This window comes from Emydura macquarii, unplaced genomic scaffold, assembly GCF_026122565.2.
Source record: "Emydura macquarii macquarii isolate MOO-44397 ecotype Brisbane River unplaced genomic scaffold, CSIRO-AGI_Emac_v2 contig_312, whole genome shotgun sequence".
In the NCBI taxonomy this organism is placed as follows: Eukaryota; Metazoa; Chordata; order Testudines; family Chelidae; genus Emydura; species Emydura macquarii.
Window position 1 is genome coordinate 13,355,926 of NW_027130449.1, and position 21,724 is coordinate 13,377,649.

Sequence of the window (21,724 nt, forward strand, 5' to 3'; positions counted from 1 at the left end):
GGAGCACTACTTGTGACTGGCTGAATCTAACTTCAGTGTTAGCCACCAGTTTTGAGAGCACCTACTCTCCTTTTCACAGCCTGTCCTGACCTTGGCTTTGTCAAGTGGGCTCCCCTAGGCACATCCGGTCGCATGAACACTTCAGGATTGGATTCTGATCGGAATCCAAAGGCTCATCAAGTTCAGGAGAGTTCAGATCTAAGTTCCTGTGGAATCCCAAAACTGGGATTTCTCTGGATCCTCCGCTTCTGTAGCTCACCTATTTTCTAGTCCATGAAGCATTAGCATCTCTAGCCCAATAGCTATCTGCTATCCTCCCCCAACCAGCTCCTTTTGTCCATTGGGTTGTTACAATACAAGATCACGTAAAGAATCAAAGCGGGACAGGTCCTATTGTTTGGGAGGAAAATATACAAAAAACAGGGACTTAAGACCAGAATTATTTTTCAAATAGAATGGAAAATCTAACAGGGCTTATTGGGAGGAGAACAAGCACTGTGCAAATGTGTGGACCTGTGAGTGGCGTGTGTGTTGAATAGACTTATCACATTGTCAAAGGACCTGCCATTGTGTTCCTGAAAGGCACTTGCAACATTGCATAGAAATCAGTTGTTCATGTCACCCTGAGACTAGGAATAGATGGGATAGAGCCTTTATTTATTTTAAAAGGAAATGTCCCCTGAATAAGACCTTCAAAGCCAGATAAAGCTTATTTTTGAAAGGCATCAGAAACCAGGCAAAGCAAAACTTGTGGGCAAAAACATTTCTAATGTCTTTATTTTTCTCTATCTATATATCTATATAAAAATGTGTGTCTATATGTGTATATGACTGATTTCTATTTCCCCTTGTACCTGTTTGAATGTCTTTGGTCTCCAGTCAGTGGAATTAGCCCAGGATCACTGGGTGGCAGACTCAGTTCCAGCTTGCTGCCTCTGTTCCCCTCCAGCACATTTCAGTGCTGGCGAGTGCTCTGCAACTGCAGTTCAAGACTCAAACTCTCTGCCCACAGATAGGCTGAGACGCATGCAATGGCAGGCCCAGCTTTCCTAGACTGTAAGCTTTGTAGGGCAGGACCCATCTGTCTGTGTGCATACAGCACAATGCAATCCCCACCCTCACTTAGGCACCAGGTATTATAAAGGTTTAATAAACAGCTTCCCAGCACTGCCTCTCTCACCAGCCAGTCAGCCTCACCCCTGAGCAGAAAACATTTCTAGAGGCGATTGGGACGTTCACTTGCCATTCATTCCCTGGGCTCTCTGCTGAGCCTGCTAGTCGTAGCTCCCCCAGGCCAATGGCTCACCAGGCTGTCTCAGTTAAGGCAAATCCTTTTCATAGCCTTGTTTGACCATCTTGGACTGTCCTAACCCAATGGACCAGGGGGACCGGTTTTGCATCTGGATGAAGTAGAGGTAGCCCATCAGCGAGAGTGAGCAAGACTCACGCCCACAATGTTAACCTGTGTGTAACCCAGCCGAAGGGACCAATCGGCTGAGGTTTCAGACCCAGGATTCTCGACTGACTTTAATCTCGCCCTGTGTTTGCTGTAGAGCTGGTATTTTTTCAATTGAAATAGATGCACATAAAACTGTGGTGGGGTTTTTGTGTGGGGGAGGAGGGAAGAATTTCCACGAGTAATAACCTGAAATAGATCATTGAAATTGGTTTTCATCTGAAAAGAAATCATTTCGGTTATCTTCAGCAATGTAAAATTTAAAGCCATTGGCTGAAGCCATACATTTTTCAATGGCTGAAAACCCAAAATCCTAAAGATTCAGTTCAGGGAGTTCTGTTTTTTGACCAAAAACTTGAATGTTCAGAAACTTTCAATGAAAATCAGAACTTTAGGCTTTTTTTTAATCTGAATCTTTTCACAGAACCCATTTCCTGACCCACTCTAATTAGCTACCCCACCCAGTCACTGCAGGCATTTTCTGCATTAGTTTTTGAGACCTTTCTCCCAGGTATGATCCCCAACTTTCCACCCTTAATCTGACGGTGCCAACCAACGGTAACAGCTGTCATGGGCTTGGCAGGAAGGAATGTCAACCCAGTCATTTCCTGAAGGGGGATAAACTAGGGGTGCAAAGTGTCAGCATGAGTTCAGATCCAACCTCCTCCCTGTGCTTTCGGAACCAGACTAAGATCACACTCGCTGAGTGGCGCTGCTCTTGCACAGTGAAAAGAACACACAACGCTTGGTTCGGGAGTGAGAAAGAGGTGAAATCCAGTGCGTTCACAGTCTTTACAGCCTGAAACCCAGAGCAGAGCCCTTCGCAGGAGTTGGCAGTAGGTGTTTAGGATAGGGCCAAGACTCAAGGGGGTACATGCCCTGCATGGGTGCTGGATCTGGCTTTGATGCAGGGCAATCTCCTTCACTGCCACAGCAAGGTTTTAGCAAAAGAACATCTAAAGAAGATTTCAATTACAGCAGCATGTAATTTTCTGTTTGCAATGCTTATTGTATATGTAATTGAATCAGTGTAAAAAGATCCATCCAATTGCTGCAGGGCAGGGATAAGGCCTTGGAGACACTGATGGCTCCTGACTTGAAAAGGCAGAGGAGGAGAGACGGCATGCATGTGTAACACAGATCAGTCTGTCAAAGCATAGTGGTTAGAGCAGGGCTATGCGAGCAGAACTCCTAGATTCTCCACCGGACTCTAGGTGATCCAAGTCATTAGCGCAAATGCCTGGGATTCTGGACTCGGGTTCAATCCTTGGCTCTGGCAGTAAGCTTGTGTTGTGGCTAGAGCAGAGGTTTGGGGGCCAGGAGTCACCCTGGGTCCTATTCCCAGACTTTCCACTGGACTTTTTGGGTGACCTTGGCCAGGTCCCTTCTGTAATGCTGCTGTGACAATGCTCCTCTAACTCACAGGTGCGACTGAGAAGTGAGATTGGTAACATGCTTTGAGACGCTGTTTAAGTGCACTTGTCTCCTTGCTTGGCTTAATGTACGTCCGTGCGTTGGCTTTAGACTCACAGATTCAAATGAATTCCCTGAGCCTTGTAGTCTAGTGTTTGCAGCAAGGGGCATGGAGTCAGGATTCCCCACGTGCCTGTACGCAGATCGCCTGTAGTATTTAAAGCAGTCAGGTAGGATCCTAGGACTCCTGGGTTCTCGGCTGTCGCTGCCTGTGTGTGACCTTGCCCTGGTCAGCTCACCTATCTCTGCCTGGCTTTGTAAACTAGGTCTAAGCAGTGCCTACCTTAGTGAGCTGAAAGCTTTAGCCATGAAGCTCATTTGTCCCTGCCTTCATACAGATCAGGGCTGGTGAGATCCCCACAGTGTCCACAATTGACTAGCTCTCGTTGGTTATCCGTACACCCAGATGCTCTGGCCAATGGTACAATGTCCTTGGTGCCCTGGCTCACTGCAGAAGAGGTCTGAATGCACCCTGCTCTGCCTTCCCATCCCATCCCACTTCACACTACTCCAAGCCCTGTTCCAATCGAGTCTCCCCCCAGACTATTTCAAGGAGGTTATGCTGGGGATTATGGGTGCTCACATGGCCCTATGCAAATTTGCACAGCAGGGAATCACTTGGGTGAACGGACACGCTTACTGTGTTCTTTTTGCTCCTGACCCACCCCAGAACACATGGCAGGGGCCCTGTGATGGGGTGACTGGGCCTGGAGGCCTCAAGGTCCTGCCATGCCTGCCTCAGGAAAAGGGCAGTGGAGCGGGTCCTCTGACTTTCCTAGGAAGTATGTGTGAGATGCAGCCACTCAGAAGGGCTGCAGGGAGCAGTCAGGGCCCAGCAGGCTTGTATAGAAGGAGCTGCAAGGCCAGTGTGAGTCCAATCTGCTGGCAGGGACTGGGGGAGCCAGGAAGGAGCTCCTGGCAGTTGCTGGCAGGGACTGGGGGAGTGCGAGAGTAGTTCCTGGTTGATTGCTGGGACTCAGCTAGGGCAGACTATGGAGAAGTGGCCCAGGGAAACAAACAGCAGCACTTGGTAAAGGGGGGGATGCAGCATGAGGTTCCTCTACTTAAAGGGTCCCCGGGGCCCCCTCCTCACCAGCCGCTGGGGGAAGTGGTTATGCCCGAAGGAAGGGAAGTAGACCTGGTACCCCAGGAAAGGGGGGGGGGGGGGGGCTGCACTACTGGCTCTGACTCAGTGGGGAGCTGTGGTCAGCAAACTTGAGTCGAGGGTTGGCCCGGTAGGAAGGCTGGGGTCACGGGGGACTCGCGTCGAGGTGAGTCGTCCCCAGGGAAGAAGCCCTTGGGGTGGTGTTCAAGACCAGGAACTTTGCAATCTAGCCAAACCAAGCCAGGGTACCGTGATGGGCTCTGCTGGACTGGTTATAGCCTGAGTCCAGGGAGGATGCACCAACTGTGATTGGCCTCTGAGTAATTAGGGACTCAGGGAGGGCAGCAGGACCGTTTGGATTGTGTACCCGTGAAGGGGTTTGTTTTGCGCACGTGCCGTGCGAGACTCGGACGGACGGACGGCTGAGTCACTGAAGACTGCCTGACGAGTGCAGCGACTGCCGAGGGGGGACTGAGCGGGAGGGGCTGCAGGCACATGCTAGACCAGGGGCACCTATGTGGCACCAATCACAAGGGTGTAGGAACAGCAGAATATACCAGCTGGGCTGGGGGAGGGGTTGGCGGGGGGGCCTCCCTGGGAGACTGAATTCCAACGAAGGGCTCAGTTTTGGTTAGACTCAAAGTAGCTAATTAAATTTTTGGAGTGCAAACTGCTGAGGGTCCAAGGCAAATAGCTGCCGAAGACCCAAAAAGAGAGAACAAATAAATAAATAGCCGGGGGACAGAACAAGGATGCCGCAGCCTTGGCCTCCTAAGCGCTTGTTAATAGCCGGAGAGCAGGGAAAAGGAAGTGTCTTGTTGTCTCAGACTGTCATCCTTCACTCTGATGAGCACTTAGAGTGTCACGACCCCTTTCAGCAGCTCTGTGCAGGCAATCAGCCCCTCGTGTTGGTCACTGCTGTTCGCGCACCACCTCTCCAGCTGCTTATAGGGATGCGTTTAAAGAATATCATAGTATGGAAACTGCAGGTTGGGTGGAATGCTTCTGTCCAGGCCACCTTGGGGGTGTCAGTGGTTGTCATAACACTGCTTTTCTGAGAAGCCTAGCGCACGGGAAAACCATCTGCAGGGGTTGAGTTTACACTACCGAAGTCAGAATAAGGCTCTTGCTTAGGCCGGCAGGGGAGGGAGCATGGTCTAGGGGACAGGGTACTGGATGGGTATTGAGACCTGGGTTCTATTAGCGCACTGTGCACATCACTTCTAATCTGTGCCTAAACGCCACCCTCTGTACAACAGGCCGTCCTCTGTATTCCCTGCCCCAAGCATGTTTGTCTCTGAAGCCACTACCCTGCTGGGGCTGCTCTGCAAGAACTGGTGGAACTGGGCACTTACGGAGGGTATCCCCTGATTGGTGGGTGGATGTCTCCCTGCTTCTGATGAAAGCAAAAATAAGCCAGGGCTGCATTAGTTCCCATCATCCCCCTCTGAGCAGGAAGGGTCCTGGACAAGCTGCAAGCAGGGAACCCATGCACTATAGCGCCACTGGGTTGTGGGGCAAGGCAGAGGGTCTCTGCATGGATAACCTGGGGCCTCTGGGGCATCTTGACATCCTCAGGGTTTGAAGGACCGATTGATCAGTTTCTAAAGGGGGGCATGCCCCCGCCCCCCGACAGAATCCAGAAGACACTCTCCAAAGGGAAGCCCCACTGAGGTTTACTCTCCATAGCTCCTTCCTATGGGATTCCTTGCATAAGAGAGTCATCTGGGCCTCTGTGACCACTGGCAAGCCACCTATGTGTCAGGTGCTCAGGGTGAGAGGTTGGAAGATGAGGAGAGAGGCTAAGAGGCAATTTGGCTTCCTGTGCAATGACATGTGAGGGAGTTAGGAGGATCTGACCTTTACTGTCTGTATTTCTAATCTCCATCGGCCTCTCTGGTTTGTGGTTTTGAAGCAGTTACATACAGTGCGTTTCCATGAGGGTCAGAATGAAAGCAGAACATTCATGCAATTACACTTTCACTCTTGTAGTTCCCCAGTTTCCAAAACCCAGGTTTTGGGGAACAGAGTAATGGGGGGGGAGGGAGGAAGAGTTGCTAAGTCTAACCCCTTCATCAGGGTAGATAAAAATCAAGATAAAAAGGTTTTTATTTACATTTCTTTTTAAAATCCATTTAAAATTAATTTTGAAATTGATATTAAGTTTAGTCCTTAAAATTAGTGTATTAGCTATTTAAATTAAACAAAACTCATGGCAAGGTCTAAACAAAGCCAGACCACTGGATTAATGGAGGTCATTGGCTAAGCTCCGGTTTGGAATTGGTTTGGATGAAGTACTAAACCAGCTTTTCACAGTCATCGTATCTTCTGCAGGCTTAGAATATTTTCTCTTAGTTTAGTCTGGTGGTTCAATCAAATTAGTTATTTGAAGTTAAACCAATTGGGAGTTGAAAACAAGATTTTTCTGCTTCCTCTTTGAATCTGTGAATAAAAATGGTGTGAAAGGATGAAATCTATTAGGTCTAAAATCTTGAAGGTCATGATGACAAGAAAAAATCACTTCTATTCACTAGCCATGGATAATACTGCCTTTAACTCAATTAGTTTTAAATGCAAAATGTTCTCTGAAACTTTATTTACCACCCCATTTAAAGTAGTGTAAGTTCACTAATTAAAAATAATGCTGTTTGAGCACTTTTCATTGAATTTAAATTTTCATTTAAATAAGATTGATATAAATTGCAAGTAAAATAATTGGCTAGTAAATAAGAAATTCATCATTCAGCATTTTCTAGTAAATACAAATATAAAAAACAAGAATCTGAAGAAATGCATAAGCTATATAATTGCTTAAATATATATAGACATAGTGTAATCACACTAAATTTGGTACTTTATTAATCAAGTAACAGTTATATTTGCAAATCTACCTATTACGATTACTAACCAATAAAAATCCATTTTTCATTAGGAATATTGCTAGGTTATACAATGCAAAATTAGATTAAAGTTGATAACTTAAATCAAGCTTTCCTGCTTGTTTTAAATCATGATTAAAATTGGAGATATAATAACTTTGATTTAAACTAATCTTGTTCTTGGTCAGCCTTTGGGATTATATCCCCAAATCTTGTTTACATTAAGGAGGAAGTGAAAGCAGAGTAGGAGGCTGGGTGAGTTTATTTCTGCACGTCACTGTGGTGCACTCTGCTGTCTCTGGGACTTGTAGCTGTCAGCAAATGAGACAATTATTTGAACTTGGTTTAAAGGAAAAAATATTGTTGTCGGCTCAGAAAGAGCCTGGAAGCAGACAGAAATGGAGTTTGAGGCCAACAGATGGAGGATTGTGGAAATGACCGAGATGGAGGAGAATGAACAGTAAAACATGAGAATTTGCAAACTTCTGTGGTTTTGGAGCATTGCAGACTGACGATTTCAGCTGAGCGTGCTTCCCACTGTCTCAGCGTGTTGCTTTTCTTGAGCTCTGCTTGTGCTTTATCACCACTTTAAGGCATGTTTAGCACTAGTAAAAGATAGTGGAGGGACAGCCCTGGGATGATGCTGCCTTACCAGTGCTGCTGCTGTTCCTGTGTATTAATGATAATAGACACAACCCCTAACTTAGAGGGATCACCTCGGGGCAGGAGGGGCTTTGCTGTTCAGGACACATTCAAGCCAACATGGGTGACTGTTGTGTTTTCAAAACTCAAAGAAGGGGGCACTTTTCTGCTGACACTTTAAGAGCATGAAACAATCATTTAAAAGACATTTTGTTTTCATTTTGTGTCTGACTCAACAGCGAACATGTTTCTTGGCGTAGAGAATATTGGTCACTAGCTTGTCACTGCCACACCAGCTGCATTCACCTGTGCTGGCGCGGTCTGTGGCACCATCTCCCATTTAGCTGAGCCAAAAGGCCACGGCGGGGTGAACCACCAGGCAGCTTTGTGAATGTGGGCTAGCTGAATGAGGCCCTATGGGTTGAAGGAGAGGGAGAGTGTTTTCTATCCTCTTCCTCGAAGGCAAGCTGGGCCAGGCAGTGCCCATTCAGAACAGTGTCTGCTCAGCAAGGCAGAGTCCCCCTAAGGAACAAGGAGCAGACCAACATTTGAATTTTGTGTGCGCCTCCATGGGCCAGCTCCTTATGGAAAGCCGAGGGATGAGTGGGCCTGCTCAAACGTTTTCTCACCTGCCTATTGTGTGATCTGCTCTTTCTGGTCTCTCCTCCATAGTGACGAATAGCTATTCTTTCCTGTAAAGTTTACAGCCTCTTTCCTCCTCCTCCTCCTCCTCGCTGCTTTTCAGCTGCGCAGGAGTCATCATTCCGTGCTGCTCTTCCTGCCCCCCACTCGCCTCACTGAGCTTACAAAAAGCGATTCCTAGCGCACACCGCTGAGCAGAGAAGCTGGCGGATCACAGGCAGGGAATACAGCTCACACAAGAGATTCCCAGCTGTGGATTAAAGCCCAAAGAACTAAAGCAGAGAGAGGCGCCGTGGTCTAGTGGAGCCTGAACTATACTGGGACTCAGCGTATCTGGATTCTATTCTTGCCTCTGATCTGTGACCTCTAGCAAGTCATTTTACTCTCTCTCCTGACCATTTGTCTGTTTACACACTAAAGTTCTTCAGAGCGGTGACTGTCTCATATGTCTGTGTAATATGCAGCAAACTGGGGTCCTGATCTCTAGGTACTACTATAATGTAACTAATACATTTCCAAGAGTGGCCTCAAATTGCAGTGGTCTTTGTTTTCGGGGGCCTAGCTCAAGACACCTTCAGCTAATGTGTCAGAGATGTGGTAGCCCCTGACCTCGTGTGGAATGGTGAGGCCAGACTTGGTTCTCTACATCCCGACAGTCTGTTTGTTCAGGCAATCTGGAGTGATGTCCCTGGAATCTCCAGCATGTGCCGGGTTTATGACTGCTGATTTGCTGAGAGCTGAGTGGGCTGCCCGTCTCTCTGTTGCCGAAAGAAGCTATTGCATTCCCCTGAAACGGCACTGAAATTCTTTCATTTCGTTCATGAGGAATCTGTTGCTATGAGGTTTTTTACTTAGCAGCAATTGAATCTTTGTTCTCGTTTTGTCTCGTAAAGGCATATCAGTTACTTTTTTAAGTTCAGTTTATTCTTTGCTATGTATTCATTACATGGTGGTTACTTAATGCATTATTTAATGGGAGTGATGATGTAATTAAGCCAGAGGCAGCCGTTAACAACCAGAACTGTCAGGGAGGTTTAGGAGCCTTTGCTACTATGTTCTTGGTGTTATACAGCTTCTAATTTTAAAACAATTACTCCGTCGGGCTGCTTAGAACCACCCCCTTGCACCACGGTGAAGACACACATGGAAGTGCTACAGCAGTGCAGGGGGAGGGATACAGCGGAGGAGGGCTTCGCTACTTTTCACTTCCATTCCTTTGCTCAACTATAAACTATCCCAGTGCCTATGAGCTCTTACTTGAGAAGAGGAGGCTCATTATCTCTTCTTCTGCTTTGCTTCATGCTCTCTCTATCTCGTTCAGTTAACAAGCTCTTCAGGGCTTACTTTTCAGTACTAATAATAAAAAAAAGTTATGATGAAGTCCCAAGGCGGGGTCAGGCCCCACTCTGTGTTTTATTACTAACACAGCTGGTAGGGCCAAACCAAGTCTTGGAGTGAGTTGTCCTGGGACATCCTGAGGTGACAAAAGTTACCCACCACACGTGAAATGTTAATGAACTAAGCTTCACGACCTGGTGCCATCACTATTTCCCTTTCTACAGGAGGGGAAACTGAGGCAAAGACTTGCTTTAAGGTGATCGAGCAAGTTCATGTCACACCCAGGTATCTTTAATCCTAGCAGCCCACTGGGTTAACCATGGGTGATCACTCTCCAGCCAGATTTGAAGCCAATCCTCCCTGTCTAGTGAAGTCAAGGGCATCCTTCCCATATCCATCCCTAGATGTAGAAGCAGGACCCTGATAAAGTTGCTTTGTGCACAGTTTCCTGGGGGAGGGGGGTTTGATGCAGGAAGGGGGCCCTAGCCTTCCTCAAGCCAAATGGGGGAATCAGGGGCTCGGCCAGGATTAGAACCCAAGATTCTCCTCCAGGGAAGCCAGAGCCCAGACGTCGTTTCCATGTGTGTATGGGCGGAGGCATGGCCGCGAGGGTAGCCCCAGGACACGTAGTCCTCCTCTTGAGTTTGTGTGGACGTTTCCTAAGGCTGCGTGTCCTCTTACTCATGCTGATATAATAATGCTGACTGCAGTGACTGACTTACTCCTGATTTACACCAATGTAAATGATAAAGGGCTCCAGGCCCCCCTGCACCCCACATGTGACCTTAGCCAAGCTGGGTAACATTCCTGGCGTGGGTGACTTCCGCTTCCCCCTCTGTAAGGTGCGGATAACACTCTCCCCAGGAGGCGGCATGGGTTATGACTCGCAGAGTGCTGCGAGCTCTCCAGCGTGGGACAAAGCATTATTATTGCTAAAATGCATCAGCCCAAAGTCTGCTGGCACCTAGTTATGCCCTCCCAGGGGCAATAATGGCCCAGTGTGTCTAGGGACTGGTCCTTAGTGCCACTAAGCTTTCTCTGTGGCACTCGGATAGCTTATGAGGGCCTTGGAGGGGACAGAAAGGGCCAACCGGGGAATCTCACCTATGCAGAGGGACCCCCCCGTCTGCCACAAGGGTGCTCAACTCCCTCCTGCCACCCCCACCCGGGGGGCAAACAGTGTAAGTGAGAACAGCCCTATCTTGCCAGGCATGGCCCTAAAATAAGGGGACTGCAAAAGTGGTTCAAAGCAACCTCAGACTCCTCCTGCGTGCTGCCCTACACCCAGCAGTGGCATCACCAAACATCAGGCCCATAATGGCTCCACTCTTAGTCCTTGTCTACGCTTGCGGGGTCGAGCAGGGGCTGGGAAGCTACACGTGGCAAGGAAAGGCAGGCTGTGTCCACACTGCAGTGTGTAGGCATGTATGGCAGAGAAGCTCTGGCAGCGGGGAGGCAGCAGGACCCCACGCTGCTAAAAATAAGAGGGGAGAGGTGGCAGGCCTTGTGTGTGCGCACAGAGCTGTGTAGGGGACGTACCCTGCGGTTCTGAGGGTTCTGTGAAGCAGCACCTCCCTCTCTATGCTGCTGTTGACACGCTGCAGTAGCTGAGTTTGCAGCGTCTGTACTCTGCATGCCGCCGTAACGTAGAACTACCCTGAGTTGTTGCTAGAGTTACGGACGTGATCCAAATGAAAATCAACAGGCTTCGTTTTTAAATTCCCTCCGAGCGTGGCGCAAACACTGGTACCCACCAGCAGGCCAGTGCCCCGCAGACCGGCAAACAAGGCTGCCCGTCGCTGATGAGGACCTTGCCCAGGATAAGCCAGGCAGGAGATGGAGTCTCCAGATTTCAGGGGCACATGCAATGGTCAGCACTGAAGGATGGGATTGGAGATTGTCCTGCATTGGCCATCACGGGCATGCCCAAGAATCTTGCATTATCAAGAGGTGGTAGCTACGGCAGGGCTGTGTGGTTCTTTCAGCCGGCTTGCCTATTTACTAGGGGCACTGTGCTGGAGGCTTTAGGGGAATATAGTGAAGCTCTAATAACTTCCCACTGAGGTGGTGTTGAGAGAGTGCTTCCTGGTGCCTTTTCTGGGGGATATCAGCAGCAAGGATCTTATCCAATTGTAATGGCCAGGTCTAGATCTGCACTCATTGGCTCTCTGGAGTAAAGTTACCTCCAGTTGGTATATCAGGGGTGCACAGCAGGAAGTGGTTTGGAGCTGAGCGGGTAATGTGTGATGATCTGTCAAGGATCAGCTGTAACTACAAACAAAAAGCAGGGAATGGGGTGAGTGGGTGAAACAATGTGTGTAATATGCACAATGGGCAGAGCCAGAGGGTGGATTCCTCTGGCCCTACTCTTTGCTAAAGGGTGCCTGCCATGGATTTCTTCTTGCACCTGATGCAAATACTTCAGTCAGTTGCAAATGTAGCAGCATGGCAACTGTTTGACCGCTTTTGCAATGTTAGTAGGTTAGGGTACCGTAAGTAGTAGTGTTACTCTGCACTGAGGACAGGCCATAGCTTAGGGAAGCAAAACGGACAGTAATTCTTAAATGTCTGCAGGCTGTGCTCAGAATCAACTCCACTTCGACATTCAAATCCAGCGGTGGTTCTCCTCCACCCAGAGAGTGCAGCGCACATCCATTGTATGTGGGCACCAAACTGTAATTCAGCATCTGTTTTCCTTATTTCCAGTGAAGGAACGGACCAGGCTGTTCCTTCCAGGCCATGAATCTTATTGTTTTACACAAAAGCATGCATGTTTTGTTGGCTAATGCTCTTCACCTCCAGGAAGGTGGCAGGTAGGCAGGATTATTTTATGTCCTATCATGGTAAAAAGTGCAGAGCAATCAGAAAAAATTCAGGGAAAATATTATTTGAGTACTTATCAAGGTTTCACAACTGAGAAGTTTTACCCCTATGCTAGAAAGTATGTTTGGACTCTGTTTTACTCGGTAATTAGTGCATGTTTGTCTCTCTGACTTCAACTGATATTTAGCAGTTCGTAGCTTGGGACCCACATTACTTCAGCAAGGCAATAAAAAAAATAGATCTGTAATTGAAATGCTGCTCTGCTCCTGTGGGACTCTGTATGTTGCTTCACTCTGCTGAATGATAAAGATATGTTGCCCTGATCAGAGGCAGATAAGTAGGCTGGATCCCACAGGCAAGCACTAATCGAGCAGTCTGTTTGTTAACTATCAGTCTGTGATGTTTGGTTTGCATAATGTGATGATATAATAACGTGATCATTCTTTAAGGGGGAAATGGATCCAAATTAGGGGTGGTGGGGCAGAGGGCGGAGAAGCAATGCAGTCGAATCTCTGTCTCCGTGGCAGATTTTCTCATACTAAATGAGTTGATTCTCAAGGCTTTATTTTGGGCCAGTTTATTGCCCATTTTGGAATCCATTTAACTATTCTAGCGTGAAGCAGTAGCAAGCTTCTATACCCTATACACGAGTGTGCGTTCTTTGTTAGTCGTAGTTAATGCTTCTATTACGGTGGATGTCTAAAGGCTCCCCTTGGGATTGTGCTTGGTGCTGTACATAGAAAAGAGACAGCCCTTGCCTCAGAGGCCTTACAATCTAAAAGTCACAATCTGACAAAGGATAGACTGTTTATATATGTGTGGATATATATATGCAGTATGGGTCAGATCCTCAGTGGGTATAAATGGGTGCAGCTCTATAGAAGTTAATGGAGTTCCACTGCCGATGCAGTGTATGAGTTTAAACCCTACAACCCATGTATGGAACAGAAACACACTTTCAGTAAATTCAGAACAAAACAAAATTTCATCAATAAAATTCCATCCTGGTTAATTATGTGCTGCCTACCTAAATGTCCTCTGCAGTTTCAAATGGCTATGGCATAATAAATACGATACAATGACAAAGGTCCATTGACTTCAACGGGGTGAAGATTTCATCCTGTGTTCTTCATCTCCTGTCTCGTACTGCTATGCAGTGTGGTTGTGAGCTTTTAAAGAGTGTCGCCCTCACCCAAGCGGTGGCTGTGTTTCAGCAATGGGTGAGATCATTCCTGTGTATTGTTTTATGTTTGGAAAGCACTTTGGGGCCCTTTGGGATGAAAGGTACTACATAAATACAGGCTATTGCTATTATACTGTATTCTAGTCACATCACAAAGTAACACATTATCCTGGGGAAAAAACCCAAAACTGCAAATAAGAAAATAATGGAGAGAATAAAGTAGGTAAGGAATAGATTTTTAAAAAAATCTGTTCTCTGTACTGAAATCAGAGCTCCTGAAGAAAATCAAGAGTCAATAATAAATATAGCATGGGCCAGATTCTCACTAACTTCCTATTGCTGGCACAGCCTCATCAAATCTTGGCCTGAAGGTTTCTTCCCTCTGATTGGACATTTGGGGCATGTTAAATTAATTAGATGGTTGGTATTGCCTTTGCAAAAAGGCTTTTGTTTTTGTTTTGTGTTTTTCATTTTTCTTACTCAGGCAAAACTCCCTTTGAATCCAGTGGGTGGGAGGTTTGCCTGAGTGAGAGTTAAGCACCAAATCCTGCAAACACTTCTTAGTGGAGAAAGTGTTGGCTAATGTGAATGATCTTGCTGACATCCATAAGACAGATTTGCATTTGTACGTAGAGTGCTATGCCTTGTCTGCATTAATTTTTACAGGAGTTAAGGACTTCAGGATTTGATCCGTTGTTACTTAGAACATGTTTAATTTCCCGGGCTGAGCAAAGATGAGTCCTGAAATGAAATCCAGCATCCAAACAAGTCCTCAGACTTCAGGAAAGTTTAAATCTACATCCACATCTTGAACCTTTTGTCTCAGGCCAGTCTCTGGTCTGCTAGGCCACCTAGTTTTTATTCTTCTGAGAGTAACTCCAGATGCTACTCATTACACACAGTCCTTTCTTGATTCTTATTAAATTAATTGCCAGAATAATATCCTGCACCAGTGAGTTGCACAGGTTAATTATTTATTGTAGTAAAAGTGTTTCCTTTTATCCATTTTAAATGTATTGCCTTTTAATTCTCTCAAGTGCTCACTTGTCCTTGCATTATGGAAAAGGTTAAATATTATTGCTGCTAATGGGAACAAATTGAATTAGGCAGAGAAAATATGCCTGGAGGGAGAAATTCAGAAATTGGTCTGGAGTCCTTTGTTCATCCACCAAGCAAAAGGAACAGCTTGGTGATAAAGCTTTCCCCACACACTGTGCCCTGCCTATGTGGCTCAACCCTCACTTAGAGGGATTACTACTACCCTGACTTAGACGGGTGACAGGGGAATTTGGCCTTCATTAAAACCAAACTCTTCATCTGTCTGCTAAGACTAGTGGCAATCAGTCCCATTTGGGATAGTTGTTTTTATTATATAGAGAGCTGTCGATTATGCCAGTGTGTATTGAAGTCTGGTGTGTCCCCTGCCCCGGAGGTGGATGGGAGGTGGGGGTCCTGGATGACTACCTGGGAGTCATAGAAAGGCCTCGATTATTCTCCAGAGTTTTGGCATTAATTAATTAAAAAAAACAGTAAGTGTCTAGCTGTTGTTGGAGTTTAAAAATAAAAAAGCCCTTTGTAATATGAAGTAAATATAATTGATGCAAGGTGTCTGCCTTAGTTTGCAGAAAGTCTGAAAGTGTCTCTGAGATGGGAACTGTCCCATTTCTCAGATGCCCATGATGATACCTTAAGTGTCAACATTGTTGACTGCATCACTGTTCACCGAAGCCTGTAAGGAAGGAGAGGGAGGATCATATTCTGCGTTCTACACCATTGCTGAGATGTGTGAGCCTAGAACAATACATGGTGAGGCTGGAGGCAGTGGGAAGGAGGAGGAAAATTGGTTCCGTTTTCCTGAAGTGTAGGCGCTGCTTTTGAAAGTTTGGGAAATTTTGCATTATGCAGTGGAGTGAAACTCACTAACTCATTTCATGCAATCCACTGGACAGCTCTTAGAGGGGAATGATTTTTGAATGTTACCAGCCCAGGTGGGCTGGACTAGATTTGAACGCCGAGGTAGAAGGCTTAGAGTCCAAGCACCGGTCTCCTGAGCCTTTCAACCTGTTGGTCTAAGCATTCAATAGGCCAGCTCCTCAGCTAGTGTAAACTGGCATCGCTGCCTGGCCTTCAGAGGAGCCATGCCAATTTACTCCAGTTCAGTACCTGTCTTGTTTCACTACAGTATGTTTCCAGTGAGACATTGGGGGTACCTGGTGTGGTGCTAGTTTAAAAGCATTCCTTAATTTCAACCCAGCTGGGAAGGTCTTTGGATGTTCTTTTGGATCCCCTCTCCTCATTCTGACACAGCATGCTTTTCTAGTCCACCCATGGTAGCTCAATATTTCCATTTCCCCCTCCTCATTCTTCTTCTTTCCCAGACTCCAGCAGCCTTTGGAAATGGAGCTCTCTAAAACTGACCAAAAGCACAATGTCACTGTGAAAAGGTTCCATGGGGCCAAAGGTCCATCCCTGCTCTTCCAAACTCCTCCTCAGCAACCTCCTTTCTTTTTTTGTGTGTGTAGGGGTTTCTTCTGATGGGCTTTCATCTCATTCAACCAGAGATCCCCAGAATGACTGAGATGGTTGTGAGGGGAACCTTCCCCATATTGTTTTAGATCTATATATCGCTATATATTATACCTCTGGGGGAAAGTGGGACTCTTGGATCATCTGGGATTACAGAGGACATTATGAGCTTTCAAACAGTGGATGCATCGGATTCAAAAGTGGGTCATGTACAGAAGTATGCTGGAGATGCTTTGTGTGAAGAAAGGGAAGGAGGATTGGAGAACCTGCTGTTTTCTGGTACTATTCAAATGCCAATGAGCACCCATCTAACTGAACTGGTTTTACTAGTGTGCTGGCAGTTTGACCTGGCACAGTAGCTGCTCTGGACTGATTCCCGGATTCCTTTCCTTGTTACAGCAATTACGGGTGGCTGCACCAGTGCGCAACTTGACAGAGGAACAGCAGGCACCGCTTGGGTGAGCAAGAAAAGAAGGGCCCGGAGACACTGCAGAGTGGCTCTCGCAAGAGAATGGTAGTCATGTGCTGTCCCCAGCTCAGCCACTCTACATTGTCTCTGGGTCCTTCTTTTCCTGTATCACCCAAGCCATGCTCGCCTTTCCTCTGGTTGGGACCCTTAGATAAAAGGAGTTCTCTACACATGCAAGGTTTTCTTAGCCATAGCAGTGTAGATAATGGCAAGAGATAGAATGGAAGCAAGGGAAGCGACCCTTGGGCACGATTCCCCATTGTCCTGCATCTTGTGGTGGCGTTGGGGGAAAAAATGGGTCTCTCTCATTACCATTTGGGTTGTAGTGTGTTGTGACGTAAATGACATCATAAGCTGCAGGGCTGTGGAGAATCACACCCTTTATTTTCCCCTTCACATATTCTGAGACAGTCTGCTCCATGCATCAGATGAAATAATGCAACAGCTGTTATTCTGCAAGTCCGCTTTTAAGACCCCAAAATGCAGGATTCTACCTGCATTCCCCCCACCTTACTGGGGAGCACAACAACCTCATGGAAAAAAGAAGCCTATTAATAATTACCAGAAAAGAAAAATCTTGGTATTTTTCTATATGTTTAATGAGCTCTATAAAAAATAGCACTTCAGAGAACTCCCCTACGGCTCCGGCCACCAGCGAAGATGAAATGAGCAAACTTGTCAGATAACACCTTATAAAGGCATGAAAGAGAAACCTGAAGGTCAAAGGTCAAATGAAAGATCACTTAGATTTGAGGAACTATCAACAAGGCACTAATTGGACTGGAAGGAGGAGACAGGTGGAAAGAAACAAAGCAGGAAAACAGCTTTGGAACAAGAATCATTAAAAACAAATTTGGGGAAGAAAAAGGACCAAGCATTGGTGCAGGTGATACACAGACCAAGACCTCCTTTACGATTTGCAGGGTAGAAGATCTTGGAATTTAAGGTTGGACCCAGTCACACAACTCTGCACGTCTGATTCTTTCTGGACATTGGTTCTGGAGATGGGTTTTCCATAGAAACTGTATTGAGTAGGAGAAGGCCAGAGAGAAATATACATTCATATAACATGTGCAAAGCAGGTATAAAGTTCTACCAAATCATGATGGTAACATTTCACACTCACTTCACATCGGTGCAGTTAACAACACAGTGATGAATCTGGCTCAGGACATTCAGGTTTCATTATGACAGATATGACCATTTCCTGCAATATCCTTGAAAAACTTGATTGAATGAAGTTTAGGTATCTTTGGGGTCCATTGTATTAAAGGCAAAGGTTCTGTATTATTGTGGGTCAGGATGTGACTTCTCTGGAGGGAGAGGGGATGTAAATCCTGGGAACTGTTAAGAACTTCAAAGGACTGTGTTGAATGACGTGCCAGACAAGACTAGATTTTTGGGACAATCCGTGTCAAGTGGTCCTAAGGAGAGGACCATTGTCTGCTCATTACCTGCTCTGGGAATCTCAAGATTACAGGCCTCAAGCTGTTTAAAGGAAAGACTGAGCTATTCGTGGCTGTTCTGGCTCTGAATCTGACTGAGACCGTTGTGACCTTGTAATTTAGGTGAAAACCCACCTGTGGGTTTTGAGGGACTGACTCCTACCAGAACACGAAATTGGAGTTGGAGGTGACCTCTGATAAGTTTCATAGCGTGCATGTAGGTTCTCTTATTGCTTTCACCTTAAAAATAAATGTGCTTGCTTATACAGAGCTCTGTGGTTACCTATGACAGCAGGCAATCACAGATGTTCATAGCCTTCAGAGAGAAAGCGAAGAAGACACTGGCTTGTTTGGGCAGTCAGGCTTGCTGGGCATATCACAGTGTAGGCAAGGAACTGTGTATCCTGAGAATGCCAAGTCAGGAGGGATAGACAGACATGGGCCTCCAACCGAAATTGGGGATGACTGAGGAGCTGAGAGTGGGGCCCTGGGTTGTTCACAGGTGCCTGAACTGTGGCACTTATTTTGGCCGCTTTTGCTATTGGAGAAACCTCCCCTGTTTGTTTGGACAAGGATGTAATCAGCACTGGGACTACGCCAGGCATGAGGCAATGGTACTTTCAATGAGAACCTCAGAGGCTCACGATGTGAGGTCAGACTAAGCAGAACTGGGAGACTGGTCTTAGAAACATGCAATGCTCCCCCCCACAATTGATTTGTGGGAGGAGTTGCCTATGGAGAAAGAGCTGAGGAGGTGTGTGGGGTTTCATTTCTGTGCCCTCTTCTTGCAGGGTCTTCATGCAGAGGCTGCTGCACAACAACGTAAAGTGAATCCTATGGAGCGCAGGGAGAAGGGTGGGTGTTTTCTCTGCTGAGGAAGTGACTTGAACCGAAGTGTCTTTGTGGTAAATGTCACTTTCCTCGCTTATGGTAACTGTGTTAAAGACAGGCATGGTCCTGCGGAGACTGCAGCATGGGAGGAAGAGAGTGGATGTAAGGCGAGCCCAGTCATAGGAAGAGATAGAAGAGAGCTAGTGAGGTGTGGAGAGGGAAGCAAGGTGTCCTGTGGCTGCCCTCTGCTTTGTGCAGCCCATGGGGACGATTGGTACCAGAGCTGGTCTCCATTTTATGCAGCCCTCCATTTACTCTGGCTCACGTCTGGCCATCCCTTGTGGTGAGGCAGGTGCATATGGATAGCAATCAAGGCACTGAAGGCATGGCTGAATGAGAGACAGTCCCAAGGACTAAGCCCCAGCCAGCCAAGTGCACAGAAGCCGCTTTTAATTTGCCAGCAGCAAGAATGTGACTTGATCTGTTAGGGGCCGGTCCAATGCTTCCATTGACTTCTATGGGTCATGGACTGGGCTCTGAGCTAGAAGTGGGTGTGGGTGAGTATGGGGCAGGGGATGCTAAGTTAGACCTTTTGCTCTAAAGCAATAAGGCTTTCAAAATGAGCCATCAGCACGGAGCGTATTGCATGAGAGTTTCCTATTCATTCCAGTTCATAACCATTAACTTAAAGCTTTATCAGCAAGTAAGACAGACCTTATGGTTTGAGAATCTATCACGCCTATTGCTTTTCTGAATGGGCCATTGAAAATTATAGGCTGCAGCAGGCAAAATAACCTTTGTAAGTTACGATGATTGGTTCCCCCCTGTGTGGGGGCGGGTTTTCATTTGGCTATTGCTACCGTCTGGCAAAAGCCCAGGCCAAAGCAGAAATCATTTACACTGAGGCCCGGTAAACCTAGCTTCACATCTGGCTACTCATCTGTTAGATTAATGAAATGTGGGATCCAGGATGTGACAACACTCTGTTACGATACTTACACCTGCCCCCTCCACTTCTACTTCCCCCAGCTTTCCCTCTGGGGAAGCCGAGAAGTAGACTGCATTCAAGTGATGGTCAATGGTTAGCCTTCTTCCAGTGCTGTTTCCCTTATTTCTGATTCCTGCCCTCCTCTCCCACCTCAGGGAGCACTTTATTATGAGCCTTGGAGAAGGGCGAAGTGCTCCTTGAACTCCATAGGTCAGCACTGGTCTTCCCGAGGTGAACAACAGATGGACAAGTAGCCAGCTGTTAGGGCTCACCATGGCCTGAGCGCTCCATCTGGTCTGCGGTTTCATTGTAAATCATTGTGACATGCAGGGAACCGGTTTTGTCAGGGCTCTTGTTTAGTTTATTTATTGTACGGCCTGTAAATCTGCACCCTCTTTCAGCAGCTATTGTGTGTGAAACAGCTTTTCCAGGTCAGTAGCAGATCTGTGGTGGTTCCAACCTTCTTCCACGTACACTGTGGAAATCAAAGTAGGTAGGTAGAAGATGGCCTGGCCCTGAAATGCAGAAACTAGGTCCTTTGACTTCACCTATTTTGAGAGAAGCTCCCCAGACAGAGGGTACAAAAAAGCCAGACACGGTGGAGATTGTGGGACTAACAAAATTAATCCCATGGCAGTCAGTGGAGGGATGAGCTGGACGCTAGATATCTCAGGGGAGTACATTCTCTCCCCTCTTCTAGGAGCTGAGCAGATAGACGAGACCCCAATTCACACTTGTGACTAGGACTATTTGCTTAGCTAGTGATTGTGTACCAGAGTAGGGCATGTGACTAGGTGCTGGGAATCCGCTAATAACTGGAGCTGGCCAGAAAATGTTAGAGCATTTCAAAATTGTAAAGAAAAAATGACAAAAGAAGTTGGGAAAATGTTCCCAGAAAATTGCTGCAATTTTTTGAGGAGGATGGATAATAACCCACGCTGGACCTTTGAGGCCAGATCACCTGGTGAGGGTTGGCATCACTGCACCGAGTCAACAGACCTACTTGCACTGAGCCTCTGACCCTAAGACTGGACCTTTGTGCTCATTTAACGAGGTAAAGGTACTAACTAAGTGAGGATTTTAGATGCTGGCCGAGAAGTGGGGTAGATCCGTACAACGCTCTTGTATTCCTGACCAGTAATGTGGCAGACACAGGACAGCGTGGCTCTTCCTAATGCAAACACTCCTCACGCCCTACGAGCAGGCTGCACTGCAGTAGACACATGATGCACGTGGCTGCAGGTGGGGGAAGGCAAGTCTCCAAGTCCTCTCTTGAATTCTGCCTGAGTCCTAGCTGATTTCTGAGACCAACAACAAACACACGAAGACTGGATGTGTTTTCCTTTACCATCCCCCCTCCACTCCTCCTGTTTCTCAAACGAACTCCTTGAAGAAATGAATCTCCCCTTTGTGTAATAGCAAACACAGATATTTCACAGGCGCTCTCCTGGGACAGAGCTCTGCCGCATGCACACACACTGCTTTCATGTTTCCAAGTGTATTTAATGTGCGGGGCCCTTTCCTGCTCAAGGACGGCATTTCAAGTTGGGCAAAAAGACCGAAGCAAAGTTTTGATGGCTGAAAGAAACAGATTCTTAACAGACTTGATTGATAAAACATCACACTTGTGCCGATTAAAGCATGCCGCTCAGAAGTTCTTGCGGAGAAAGGAACAATTGATTTTGGTGTAGTACTTCCATTAGATGCCCAGAATAAGACTTCATAAATATTTAAAGCTTCAGAAGGTGAAGACTGGTTGGGAGCTCCAGGAGTGAGAGTGCAGAGCCTTGGGACCCGCAGATAGGGGTGGTGTTGACTGCTGGTTAGAAATGAGGTCCACGGGTGCTGGTTTACTAGGCGGAGAAAGAAACGGAGCATGTCTTTAGCACTGAATTGTGTGATGCTTCGATAATGGTGGCATGGT

General features: G+C 46.8%; 1 long non-coding RNA gene across 6 annotated transcripts in view; it reads left to right on the forward strand.

Annotated features, from left to right (window-relative positions):
• Window positions 1–21,724, forward strand: part of LOC137164841 (uncharacterized) — a 42,088-nt gene that overhangs the window by 11,250 nt on the left and 9,114 nt on the right. The gene's annotated exons all lie outside the window — the stretch shown is intronic.